Below are 13,827 nucleotides of genomic sequence, written 5' to 3' on the forward strand. Positions count from 1 at the left end.
TTAAGAGGGATTGTAAGTGTCCTGGGTCGTGCCAGTAAATGATGTAACCACCAGGGGTGGAGGGTGGGGGGTGTCTGTCTACCGTCCAGTTAGTTGGAGGATCTATGTCATACAGTGAGGATTTGGTAACAGTGTGAATGTGTGTGTGTGTGTGTGTGTGTGTGTGTGTGTGTGTGTGCGTGTGTGTGTGTGTGTGTGTGCGCTGTTGTGTGTGTGTGTGTGTGTGTGTGTGTGTGTGTGCGCTGTTGTGTTGCCACAGTGCCAGTGTTTAAGAAAATTCACTGTGTGAAAATTTGGAAAATCAAGTCAAAGTTGTCACCAGTGAATGACGCTGGAGGTTCTCACTCATGTTTGAGCGGAGCAGAGTGCTCAAATGACTTTTTAACTGGATGAATCAACCGTCTGGAATGACCTCGGTGTGTAGAAGTGATTAAGGGAACCCAATTTCACCATAACCCAAATGTGTTTGCATAATGACTTTGAGTGGTGTTCTCTGCTAAAAGCTTTAACAACTGTTAAGTACAGCAGTTCTGTTTTGTTAATTCTTTTGGGAGGCTTGATCTTGAAGGTATAATATGTTACATTTCCCACATTAAGATGACCACAAAAAAAAAATGATCAGAAGCTTTTGCACACTGAACAAAAATATAGTTCTAACATATCAAATGTAGATCATACTTATGATTAAAAACTCCGCTCAGAGCAGACACGTGAAATTAACAATACAACTTAATAGCAAAAAATCCCCCAAAAGGCTGTGCATCAGAACAGCAGCATTAATCTATAAGAGAATGAATGGCGACTTCTGTTCCTTTTTTGCATCATCCTCCTGCTGCTTTACGACGGCTGGCATCCAGCTTGTTGTTCCATTACCACCGCCTCTGTTCAATATGGAGGATTTATGGCCTTTAACTGACCCCGTCATCTGGACCACCTGCGTAATGATCAGGACTTTTAATCAGCATCTTGATATTCCGCACCCGTGTTAGGCATGGATCATCTTGGCAATGAAATGCTTGTTAACAACGATTTAAACACATGCGAGATATAAAGTCTTTGAGTTACTATTAAATCAACAGTACGACAACAAAGAGTTACCATCATGCACTCTTCAGTGTAGATTTTGTTGTGTTGTGTACTTGTTTTGGTGTTTGTCAGCAGGAATAAGAGGCTGATTTTCTCCAGACATGGTGGATTACTCATAGCGCTACCTGGTGGAAACGGAAATTAAATATTCTTTTTACACTGAACTCGGGGGTGGGAGCCAGACCCATCTTATATCTGGACAGAACCACCTTTAAAACTTGGTGATGAGTCACTTTGACGATGTGGAACAGCGTTACCGTGGTGAGGCAGCCATTTTCAGTATTTCATCTTTGGACAGAAAACTGTTGACGCTGCACTCCACATTGTCAGATCTTTTCCAAACTTCACGGATTTGATGAAAGTACCAAATTTAAATCAATGTCATAACGCTGCCTTGTGGTTACAGGAAGTAAGCCTTATGTAACAAACATCATTTGATTGACATCAAAATTACATTGTTGTCTTCATGTGATGTGTGTAATTGTTCTCTGAGAGCATTATATGATATTGCTTTTTCTGTAACACTTCCGTCTTGATATCCAGGGTACTAGTATTTATCATATGAATAAACAAATTTCTCTGGGTTCAGTGTCCTGACACAGAAAAGTGAAAACAAAAATTCCCAACGCCCCCAAAAGTGATGTTTTTTTTGGGTTTTTGTTTTTTTTACTTGAGAGACCCCATAAACCACAATTACACATGTTTTAAGTACCCTAATGAAAACTGATCATTCAGTTAGTCTGAAATTCCTCATTTGTTCTGTCGGAATATATTCAGATGAAAGCAATGAAGACAAATGTCCCACAGTGGCATCCTCATCAATTCCCTGAGAGAGAAGGTGAGCATATGTGGCGTGCAGTGCTGGAAGTAAGATAGAAAGCTGCAAAGTTGTTGTTGGCTTTGTTGAAACTTTCTTCCATCTCAGCAACTTGGATGTTTCCTCCTGTATTTCACCCCATAACCCCCACCCCGAATGGACCGTGATTTACTGTCTTGTAAACACATAGGAAGTAGCATTGAAAACGGTTTAACAAAGTCAATAAAAGCAGACATCATTCCTGGTATCAGGGGGCCTTGAGGGGGAGGAGGGAGGAGGTCTGGGGTGGCTGAGGGCAAATATCCACCCCTCCATCTCTGGATTCCCCTTCATCTCTCCATCTCCATCTTTTCTCCTTGTGTGTCATGTATGTGCCCCACTCCATCCCTCTCCCTTCTTTAACTTTCTCTCCATCCATCTGTTTTCATATCATTCTCTTTTTCCCTCTCACCCTCTATATTCTATACTCCCCCTCTCTCCTTTTGCTCCCTCTCCCGCTCTCTTTCTGCCTTTTTATTTCATGCATTGGGCAGCGCACAGCCAGAGCAATGGCTTTAACAGACCTACCTGCAGGGCCGCTTAGGGCGGCTCTTTTATCTGGGCTCTGGAGAGAGAAGCCCCCGGCTCTGAAACAGCTGTGCAGACCTGGGCTTGAGAGGAGCCTGAAAAACACAGGGAAGAAAGAGAGGAAATTCAATGGGCCTTTGGGAATCATACCTCCCCATGTCTCTCTTTGTCTGTCTCTTCCTACCTCTTTGTCTGTACCCTTATCATTCGCCCATTTTCTCTCTCTTTCTTGCTGGATCATTTTCTTAAATACACTATGTTCCCATTATTTCAGCAATACCATTCTAATTTGTGCTAACCCAGGCAACTTACTTTTTATTTCCTTTACTTTTTACAGTTACAACTTGTCTCAGTCAAAGCTGGAAAAAGAATTCCATTGCGAAATTCACGTCTCTGTTACACAGAGATGTTCTCTTCCAGGTTTCACCACTAAATCATCAAAAAGCATGAACACAAATTGAGATGCAGAGAGAGAACTCATTGATGATAAATTCAATTCAGGAAATAATAGCTTTATAGTCTTACAATAACCTGACAGAAATAAAATAATATAGTTGTGCTTTTCACATTATTTTTATGTTTTTCTCCCTCTGGTTTTATGTGATCCCAAAAAAAATTGGATATACAGCTCCGCAGGAAGTTTGTGATATTAATAGACATTATCCCTCATCAGTGCAGTACAGTATATGTACAGTATATCCAGAATCAGTGACATTTTACTGAAATCAGAAGACAATGTTAAAAAAAAAGAACTTCAATATGCCATGTAAAAACTATTATTTTGTCTCTTTTTCATGTATTTTACTAGATGAGAACACGTTTTCCATGTTGTATCTATATCAACCATCAAAAGAGCATTGGTATTGAAACACAGTGCAACATTTGTCAGTTTATAATGTGACCTCGTGAAAAGATATAATTTTTTTAAGAGCCTGAACAAACCAGTGCAGATTGGAGTGGCTTCCTCCTTTCTTCTTGATGAGGTGTCAGTGAGTCACTGTAGCCCTGCTTGGTGGCTGGGAAACTGGGACGTACACAAGACTTGGTGTGTTTTGTAGTGTAATGGTAACAAGTGGTCACATAAGAGTAATTCAGCTGTACATGGGTTAAGCACATAGCACTAGTGTGCCTGTAAGTGAATGCATCTGAATGGATATGTTTAAATTTATCTGTCACTTATTTTTTGTTAAAGCAACATTTTTAGCTCAAACAATTTCATAATTTTGGTCAATAAATTGCAAAAAGAAGAGGATGTTTATGGAGAAAGCTAAGAAGAGAAAAACAAGAGGATTCCTTCCTGAAACATATTTATTTTCCTCTCCTTTCCAGTCTAGGTAACGAAATCAGTTGTTTCACTTCACATCACGTTACAATAGTGCAGTACGATGTCAATCCTAAGTAAACCTGCTGCTGCTTAACCAGACTACATCATTGCTACTTAAAAAAAACACAGTAGTAATAGTGTGAGCCTTCAGCGTGACTATGTTGTCAGTCAGCTAATATTCTTGTGCTAACGCTAGTTAAATGTTAGTGCTGCTTAAAAGCTTTGACAACTTTACCTCTTCTTCTCGGAAAATTTTAACTCCGTAGCTTTCCTAAAAAAACAATGCAATACCTGGCTCCACCTCTGAGAAGTTCATTTCCCCCCTAAAACTGCATCTGTAAGCAGATGGCAGTGTGAAGGATGGATTCAGGGGGTTGATCCGTGTGCTTTGCTATTGTGTCTGTCATTCATGTCTTACTGGCTGGGAGTTGGAAATCTGACAATTCTGAAGAAAAATATCTGTCTTCTCTGTTGTCGGTGGTAGAAACAGTTTGACGGGATGGCTTAAATGTTGCTTCCTCGAAGCAACAGCAGAATGTTGGAGGTATTTCATTAACTGTTTGCTTTGGATGGCAGTAACTCATTCATTTATGAAATACGATGTACAGGAAGGCTTTGATGTTGGTAATGATGGTTGATAATGTCACTGTTAATCAAGAGGGAAAAAAATGGTCTTGTTGGAATTAACTAAAGGTGAAGCTGAAATCTACAAAGATAAGTGATTCAAAGATGCCTGGGGATTCCAGATATTGGAGGAGGTACTGAAGGAGACACTCAGTCCTACTCCAGCAAATCTTTTTATTCCCTGATAATAAGTAATGTTGAATGGCACAATGCAATTTTCTAAATAAACTAACACATACAGCCAAAACAATAAAAAAAAGCATCCTTTTCAAGCAAATTAATAAGTTATTGTTTTTGACTTTGGCACACTGGTGATAGTCAGAACCTCTGAGAACTCCAAGACTCAGATTCTGGGGTCATTTTAAAGATTCTTTCAGGAAGCAAGCCAGTGAAACAGCATTTCAGGCACATCAGTGGACATTTGTTGAATCCATTACAAGACATTTGTAGCAGGTGGTCCGATTATGAAAGTATACTTTTGTTGTTTTTGCTGTTTAACACATTTTGATTGAGACAAAGCAGGTACTAGATCCAATCAAATATGTTCCCTTTTCCAACCCCAGTTCGATTTCAGCAGAGACTGGAGATAGACACATACTCCATCTTGATTGGGGCTCACCATCCAGACACTCTTCTGAAATGGGCAAACACTTTGTATTGCTTCACACTAAACACCCAAAACTTCCAGCGAGAAATCAAGTCAAGCATTCTGCTCTTTCCATTCGCCCACCTTCTTCATAGTCCAACCAGCCGGCAGGTCACTTATGCTAGCAGCTGCTGCCGCCGCATCATCTCCGTCTCCCTGAGAGGAGCTCTCAGCTTTGGTTCGGGGCAGTGAGTGCGTGGGAGAGGCGCCTGCATTGCGCCTGTGCACATGCCAGTAGCTGCTATGGCACCAACAGTAGCTCTGGCTATTTCTGCTTCATTCTGCTTCAGCTTTTTAATTTGAAGTTTCAAGCAAACAAACTTTGGTTTTATTATGATGTATAACAGAAGCTATATTCATAGCTGCTTCAATGTTGATGTCGCAGCAGAAGAAATTATAGCTTTGTATTTTCGGTGGTGCAGGAAAAATTGAAACAGTCCTACCCAAGGAAGAGGACCATAAACCAAAATGCTATTACAAGAGAAATTGCCAAACAACAAGACTGTTCTATGCATAAAATGTTTTGCTGATTGAATCAGGAACACTGGACATGGTAAGATTTAAATTTATTTTTTGTGATAATAATTAGAAGTGACAATTTGTAAGTAAACTAACTAAATGGCCCTCGCATCCATGCACATTGGAGTGTGTCACAGTTAGGCAGAACATTTATGTCCTGAAACCTGACAACATTTGGGTTTTACATAAAGGAGCAGACTGTTCTGTTTTACACTCCTGATCAAAAGGTTAAGACCTGTTAAAAAATTGCAAGAATTTACGTTTTGCACAGTTGGATCTTAAGAAGGTTCTAAGTAGAGCTTCACAATGCAAAAAGAAGAAATGGGAACAACAGACCAAACATTTTGAGCAGGCAATTTATTGAAAATCCTAAAAGACATGGGCTTTTTTGCCTTTGCCATCAAGAGATCTTTACAGTGTGATTATTTGACAGGAAATGACATGGAATCCAAATTTTTGCATAGATTTTGGCTTTTAAAGGCTGTGGTCTTGATCAGCTGATGAACAGTCCATTTCAGTTAAATTGTTGTTCTCAGTTAATTGCCTGCTCACAACTTTTGGTCTCTTGTTCCCATTTCTTCTTTTTGCATTTTGAAACTCCTCTTAGAACCTTCCTAAGATCCAACTGTGCAAAATGCAAATTCATGCAATTTTTTTTAACTGGCCTTAAGATTTTGATCAGGAGTGTATAAAAGTTCAGGGTTTCATGGAGAATCATCAAAATCTGCTAGTCTGCCATGACCACTTCGTGTGACACAGCTTAAAAAGCCTGGCAATTTCACATTGCCAAGGGGTTTACTATACATAGTTAAACTTTGAATAGACCTGGATAATGCCCCTATGAGTAGTTCATTAAAGTAGAAACAAAAATCAAAATGGAGGACTTCCTGTTGAGCAAAGAACATGGCACTAATGGAATTTTTTTGTCGGTCTTGTTATGTTACAAGTGCCTACTGATTTTTGTGCATGAAACACATGGGTGGGGAAATTCTTGGAATATTTCTAGTGGGTGCCGTCAAGGCATTTTGCAAACCTATGCATGAGACCTTGGAAATGTGCAGTATATCAGCGGGCATGATGTGTGTGAAATGTTTAATGTGGAGTCAAGTTATAATTGTTTCATGTATCATGGCGAAACATCAGCATTTGCCGGCCCACCATGGAACAATATTGTAATGTAGCCTAAAAAGCTTTGCAATTTTACATCACTTAGGTCTGTTTTATGCAGTGACAAAATTACAGAGAATCAGATGAAGCCACAATGAGTTTGGTAAAGTACTTTTGTTGATTGCTAGAAATAAAAGCTATGATCCCAGGAATTCTTTTAAAATAACAATCTCCAGTCCTGGAAAAATTTGGGAAATGTTCTTCCCACGTACCTGCATATTAGAGTAAACGTGTCTTTGAGAAAAATATCTTTTAGGTTAATACTGATGTACAGTAATATCTGTTAATGCTCCTCCTTGAGCTACCACCTTGTCGTGGTGGAGGAGTTTGCGTGTCCCATTGATCCTAGGGGCTAAGCTGTCTGGGGCTTTTGTGCCCCTGGTAGGGTCACCAAAGACAAACAAGTCCTAGGGAAGGGAACTGACAAAGAGTAGCTCAAAAGACCCCAGTGACAAACAACAACATTAGACTGAGTTTTCCCTTGCCTAGACGTGGGTCACTGGGGCCCCACTCTGGAGCCAGGCCTGGGGGCGAGTGCTTGGTGGCCGGGTCTGCACCCATGGGGACCAGCAGGAACAGCCCGAAAAGGACACATGGGTCCCCCCTCCAATGGGCTCACCAAAGGAGGGGTCAAAGGGATCAGGCGCTATGTGGGATGGGTAGCAGCCAAGAGCAGCCGATCCAGTTGTGGGCTTATCCATTCTGTGGTATTCATATATTGATATTCATACGCTACACATTCAGGATCAATACGCCCGAAAAATTCCAATATTCATTAATAAATGTAAAAAAAATAAAAAGTGTCATTTCCGAATCTTATAGTGTAAGGTTTTGTACCATCACACCCCCTCGGCAGCATAATATTGAACTAGTCCATCCATACCATGTGATCAGAAGTGCCATAACTACAGTTTTAGCTTGCTAACAACAGTTCAGTCTGCACCTGCGTGTGGCTGAAATGAGAGCATGCCTGAGAGAAAGAGGAGTGTGGTGTGGGCGTACTTTTCATCCGTGGATAAAGCTATGGCAAAGTGTAGTTTGTGTAGTAAAATGTAAAACACTGCAGCAACACTAGCAAACTTTTCAAACACCTGAAAACTGCAAATTCCAAGGCTTACCTGGAAGCAGGAAAAAGGCTAGAACAGAAAGCAGAGAAGATTGCATCACCTGCACCCCCCTACACCATCTACCATCAGACGAATCTGAGAGAAAGTTTTACCAAAGGGAAAGTATATCCTGTCCCCACATTCAGAGAGATGATCACAGTGGCTGGATCCTATCCCAGCTGCCCTCGGGCGAGAGGAAGGGTTCACCCTGGACAGATCGCCAGTCCATCGCAGGGCCAACACATAGAGACAGACAACCATTCACACCTATGGTCAGTTTAGAGTATCAATCAGCCTCGTCCCCTCTTGATGTCTTTGTACTGTGGGAGGAAGCTGGAGTACCAGAGAGAACCCACACAGGAACAGGGAGAACATGGAGACTCCACACAGAAAGATCCTGTGATGGAGCTGGGACTTAAACCCTTAACCTTCTTGCTGTGAGGTGACAACGCTAACCACGGTACCACCGTGCCACCCACATATATTTTATCAAAAATTTATTAGAATTGTGACAATACACACAATAATGGTCTTTGACACATTTTACATTTATGGTTTTATGAGTGTTGTTTCTGAACAAATAAAGAGACATTTGAAACAATGTTATGCATGTTTCAGCGCACTACCAAGCTACAATATGAAGGTAAACTGTTGGCATGAAGTATAATATATACAGCTTGGATGATGCACTTTTGTTCAAATAGTGTCAGTAGTGGTAGATGAGAGCCAGGAGGCCCGGGTTAAGTTGAGCCACTCATTCATGTAGGATTTTCTGAATTAACCCAGTTCCATCAGAATTGCAGTCAATTTTATTCTTGTCTAACTTTGTACTTTTAAAATATGAAATGTGTAGGTCTTGTTGAAAAAAAAAGGTCTTTGGAGTTGTGAGAATATCAATGTATTCATTGAATACATTCAAATTGTTATTTTCCAGTTAATGTGTTTTATTAAAATATTTTTGTTTAATTCATGTGTGTTAATTATTTATTATTATGTTCTTTATTTTGACATTTTCATTGAATTCATATTTATATTTGTTTAATTTTTATATTTGAATAATATTTGTTGTTTTTTATGTGTTTTTATATATTTATTTTATTGTTTATAAGAAAAAACATAATGGTCACCAAAGTTTATGCACATTAAAACTTTTAAATTAACAGTATTTGTCATGTGAGTTGTCTTTTAAGGTAAATATTTTCATTTAAAAATGAGTCACTGAAAATATTGGTATGGGTATTGAATACATACACCAAAAACTAATCTGTATTGTCTCGTATCATAAAAGTGTGGTATCGCCCAGCACTAGTCTGACCCTCGGCTGCAGAAGCTGGCTCTGGGTCTGTAGAATGTCACCTCTCTAGTGAGGAAGGAGCCTGAGCTGGTGCATGAGGCTGAAAAGTTCTGGCTAGATTTAATCAGACTCATCTCAATGCACGGCAAGTGCTCTGAAACCAGTCTTCTCAAGAGGAGTTGGACTCTCTTCCACTCTGGCATTGCCAGCAGTGAGAGGCGATGGGGAGGGGTGCTAATACTTGTTGCCCCTCAGCTCAGTGTCTGTACATTGGAGTTTCAACCTGGTGGACGCGAAGGAAGTCTCCCTCCGTCTTTAGTTAGGGGGACGTGTCCTGACTGTTGTTTGCACTTACGCACCAAATAGCAGGTCAGAGTATCCCCCCCCCCCCCCCTCGCTTTTGAATTCCCTAGAGGGAGTACTGGAGAGTGTCCCCTCTGGGGATTTCCTTCCTTCCAGCGCTGGGCTTGTCTGCACCTTTAATTCGGCCACGAAGAGTGAATAAACCATTCATAAATGTAAAGAATAGTCTCTTGGTCTTTTATCTCCTGAAGCCATGTTAAGACCAAAGGTCCAAGGTGAGTCCACCCAGGAGGGTGGGCTCGAACACCAACCAGTTTACATATGTTTTTTGGACTTGGAGAAGGCATTTGACCATGTCCCTCAAGTTATCCTGCAGGGGCTACTCTGGGAGTATGGGATATCAGACCACCTCATATGGGCAGTTTGCTCCCTGTATGACCGGTGCCAGAGCTTTCTCTGCATTGCCGACAGTAAGTCAGACTAGTTTCCAGTGACAATTGGACTCTGCCAGGGCTGCCCTTTCTCATTGATTCTGCTCATAACTTTTGTGGACAGAATCTCTAGGCGCAGCCAGGGTGTCGACGGGATCTGGTTTGATGGCTGCTGTAATGGGTCTCTGCCTTTTGTGGACAATATGGCCCTGCTGTCTTCATCGAGCCGTGACCTTCAGCTCTCGCTGGATTGGTTCAAAGCCGACTGCGAAGTAGCATAGATGGGAATCAGCACCTCCAAGTCCAAGTTCATTATTCTAGCCCAGAAAAGGGTGGAATGCGTTCTTCGGGTCGGGGACAAGATCCTGCTCCAAGTGGAGGAGTTCAAGTACTTCAGGGTCTTGTTCACAAGTGACGGAAAGATGGATTGTGAGATTGACAGGCAGATTGGTGTGGCGTCTGCAGTGACGCTGACTCTGCATTGGTATCCATTGTGGTGAAGAGGGAGCTGAGCCGAAAAGCAAAGCTCTCAATTTACCAGTCGAACTACGTTCCTACACTCAACCACTGTATGGTCATGAGCCTTGGGTAATGATCGAAAGTACAAGATCGTGGGTACAAGCAGCCGAAATGAGCTTCCTGTAGAGGATGGCTGGGCTCTCCCTTAGAGACAGGGTGAGAAGCTCCACCACCAGGAGCTTGAAGTAGAGCCGCTGCTCCTCCACATTGAGAGGAGTCAGATTAGGTGGCTTGGGCATCTGGTCAGAATGCCTCCCAGACGGCTCCCTGGGGAGGTGTTCAGGGCGCGTCCAAATGGTAGGAGGCCTCAGGGAAGACCCATGACACGTTGCAAAGATTGTGTCTCTCAGCTGGCCAGGGAACTCCTCAGGATCACCTGTGAAGAGCTGGATGAAGTAGCCAGGGAGAGGGAAGTCTTGGTGTCTCTGCTTAGGCTGCTGCCCAGCGACCTGACCCTGGATAAGTGGAGGAAGATGGATGGATCTAGTAATGCTGTATTAAATCACAATACTTAACATAAATTTAAAGTTGAGTTTAATGTTCACTTCTAATGGCACAGATAGCTCTGTATATTTTTCATTTGCAAAAATATAGTTAGGCCTAGAAATATTTGGACAGTGACACAAGTTTTTTTTAAATTTTAGCTGTTTATGAAAATATATTCAGGATACAGTTATATAATCAATATGGGCTTAAAGTGCATACTCTCAGCTGTAATTTGAGAGTATTCCTATCCAAATTGGAGCAAGGGTTTAGGAATTACAGCTCTTTAATACGTTGCCAACTCTTTTTCAAGGGACCAAAAATAATTGGACAATTGACTCAGAAGGCTGAAAAAAAAAAGGCTGCATTGGCTCTTCCCTCATTAACCTGTCATCAATTATCAATTAAGCAGTTAAAAGGTCTGGAGTTGATTCCAGGTGTGGCATTGGCATTTGGAAGCTGTTGCTATGAACACACAACATGCAGTCAAAGGAGCTCTCAATGGAGGTGAAACAGACCATCGCGAGGCTGAAAAAAAAAGAAGAAATCCATCAGAGAGATAGCAGAAATGTTACGATTGGCCAAATCAAAAGTTTGGTACATTCTGACAAAAAAAGAGTGCACTGGTGAGCTTAAAAAGGCCTGGACGTGCACGGAAGACAACAGTGGTGGATGATCGCAGGATCATTTCCATGGTGAAGAAAAACCCCTTCACAACATCCACTCAAGTGAAGAACACTCTCTAGGAAGAAGGGTAGTATCTAAGTCTACCATAAAGAGAAGACCTCATGAGAGTAAATACAAAGGATTCACCACAAGGTGCACACCATTAATCAGCCTAAAAAATAGAAAGACCAGAATTGACTTTGCCAAAAAACACCTGCAGAAGCCAGCCCAGTTCTGGAACTGCATTCTTTGGACAGATGAGACTAAGATCAACCTGTACCAGAATGATGGGAAGAAGAACGTTTGGAGAAGAACTGGAACAGCTCATGATCCAAAGCACACCACATCTTCTGTAAAACATGGTGGAGTCAGTGTGATGGCATGGGCATGCATGGCCTCCAATGGTACTGGGTCACTTGTGTTTATTGATGATGTGACAAAAGACAGAAGCAGCCAGCTGAATTCTGAAGTGTATAGGGATATACTTCCTGCTCAGATTCAGCCAAATGCAGCAAAGTTGATTGGACGGTGCATCACAACTAATGAACAATGATCCAAAACATACAGCAAAAGCAACCCAGGAGTTTTTTTTAAGCAAAGAAGTGGAATATTCCGCTTGGCTGAGTCAATCACCAGATCTCAACCCAATTGAGCTTGCATTTCACTTGCTCAAGACATAACTTAAGGCAGAAAGAACCACAAACAAGCAACAACTGAAGACAGCTGCAGTGAAGGCCTGGCAAAGCATCACAAAGGAGGAAACCCAGCATTTGGTGATGTCCATTGGGAGAACATGCAAACTCCACATAGATAGACCCCATGTTTAAGCTGGGGCTTGAACCTAGGACCTTCTTGCTGTGAGGCAACAGTGCTAACCACTGCACCACCTTGCCGCCCATAAATCAATTAAAAATATTTAATTAATTAATTCTACAACCTTTGTTTTAGCAATGGTCCTCTTTCATTCCTTTACTGTAATTGGTTATTCTATGAACTGCAGTGCAATGTGGAATAAGTGATATGGAATAATTAACTATAATATGCTAGAAAATATTGAATATAAATATATTTTCATATCATATTTTCCCTTTACATTTAGTTTTCATAATAGAATTTGTTTAAATGTATATTTCCTGCCATATTTTTCTGACCCCGCCCACTGGAGGTAATTCCTGCCCTATCCAAAGAGTGCTGCCAAGCATTGTGATAATCATTGATTGGTCCTTCAGTTGTCTGTTTTTTTAACTCAGCTGCTGTATATATAGCCTCTGGGGGTAACTGACATTCTCATGTCAGCCTTGGTTGTATACTGCTGGAAGAGAAATAGAGAATCTTTACAATGTCATCACTTTACCGCTAAGTACTTTCTGAGCCAGGTAAGTTGGTAACAAATTGAAGAGCTCATGGAAATCTTGTATCTCATATGCAGCAGGGTGTTGATGGTTACATCATTCAAAATTATGTAAAATTATATTTGATTGTTGGAGATTGTCAGGCTCCTGTTGAGTTGCTATTTTGCCCCTGTGTCCTTTTTTGCCTTTGATTGGCTTGAGTATGGTTCGTACAAGTGTTTGAAAATTTGTTGAAATCAACTATCCATAATTAACAGAGATATGTTTGCACTCACATGTAGGGGTGACATGTTGAAAACATGAAAGTTTGTTTAAAAAAAAAAAGAAAAAATTTAGTTAAAATGCAGGTTAATGGTTTTTGTCTGCTTAATGACTGTCACGTAGCTTCTTGTGGCTACTTGGGTTTGACAAAGTATATAAGTGCATCAAGAAGGTTTTTATGTGTTACCTCATGTTTATGCTCCTTATGAATGCCTCATGGCCAGGGTCCCATCATTCTTGGGCTAACAACTGGAGAACTGGGAACCACAGGAGCCCTGCTTACACCATGGTGCATGTATGAAACCAAACTATTATATCTTGCATTATATTTGTTTAAGGTGTATGTTGTTGTCTCTCTCTGTACAAGTCATGGTTTGGGATGAATCTCTAAGTGTTAAGTTTGAGGTTTTTTTACTACTTTGTTCTTTATCAGACTGCCGTACTGGTTATCGGCACACTGTGGAGAAATAGCCTGTTTCAGAGTTGACAGGAAAAAGCCAAAAGCTGGTTCTTCCCACTGAGTTTCCAGACAAATAAAGTAGAACTGATGTGGAATTTGGATCAATGAATCAAAATGATCGTGAATTTGAATTCATTTTTTCCAACCAATTACTTTTTATCTTTTCAGTTTGGACTTACTGTTGGAGACTCCCACCTGCAAA

Source organism: Aulostomus chinensis, chromosome 8 (genome assembly GCF_037954235.1).
Source record: "Aulostomus chinensis isolate RoL2024-O1b breed Wild chromosome 8, RoL_Achi_v1.0, whole genome shotgun sequence".
In the NCBI taxonomy this organism is placed as follows: Eukaryota; Metazoa; Chordata; class Actinopteri; order Syngnathiformes; family Aulostomidae; genus Aulostomus; species Aulostomus chinensis.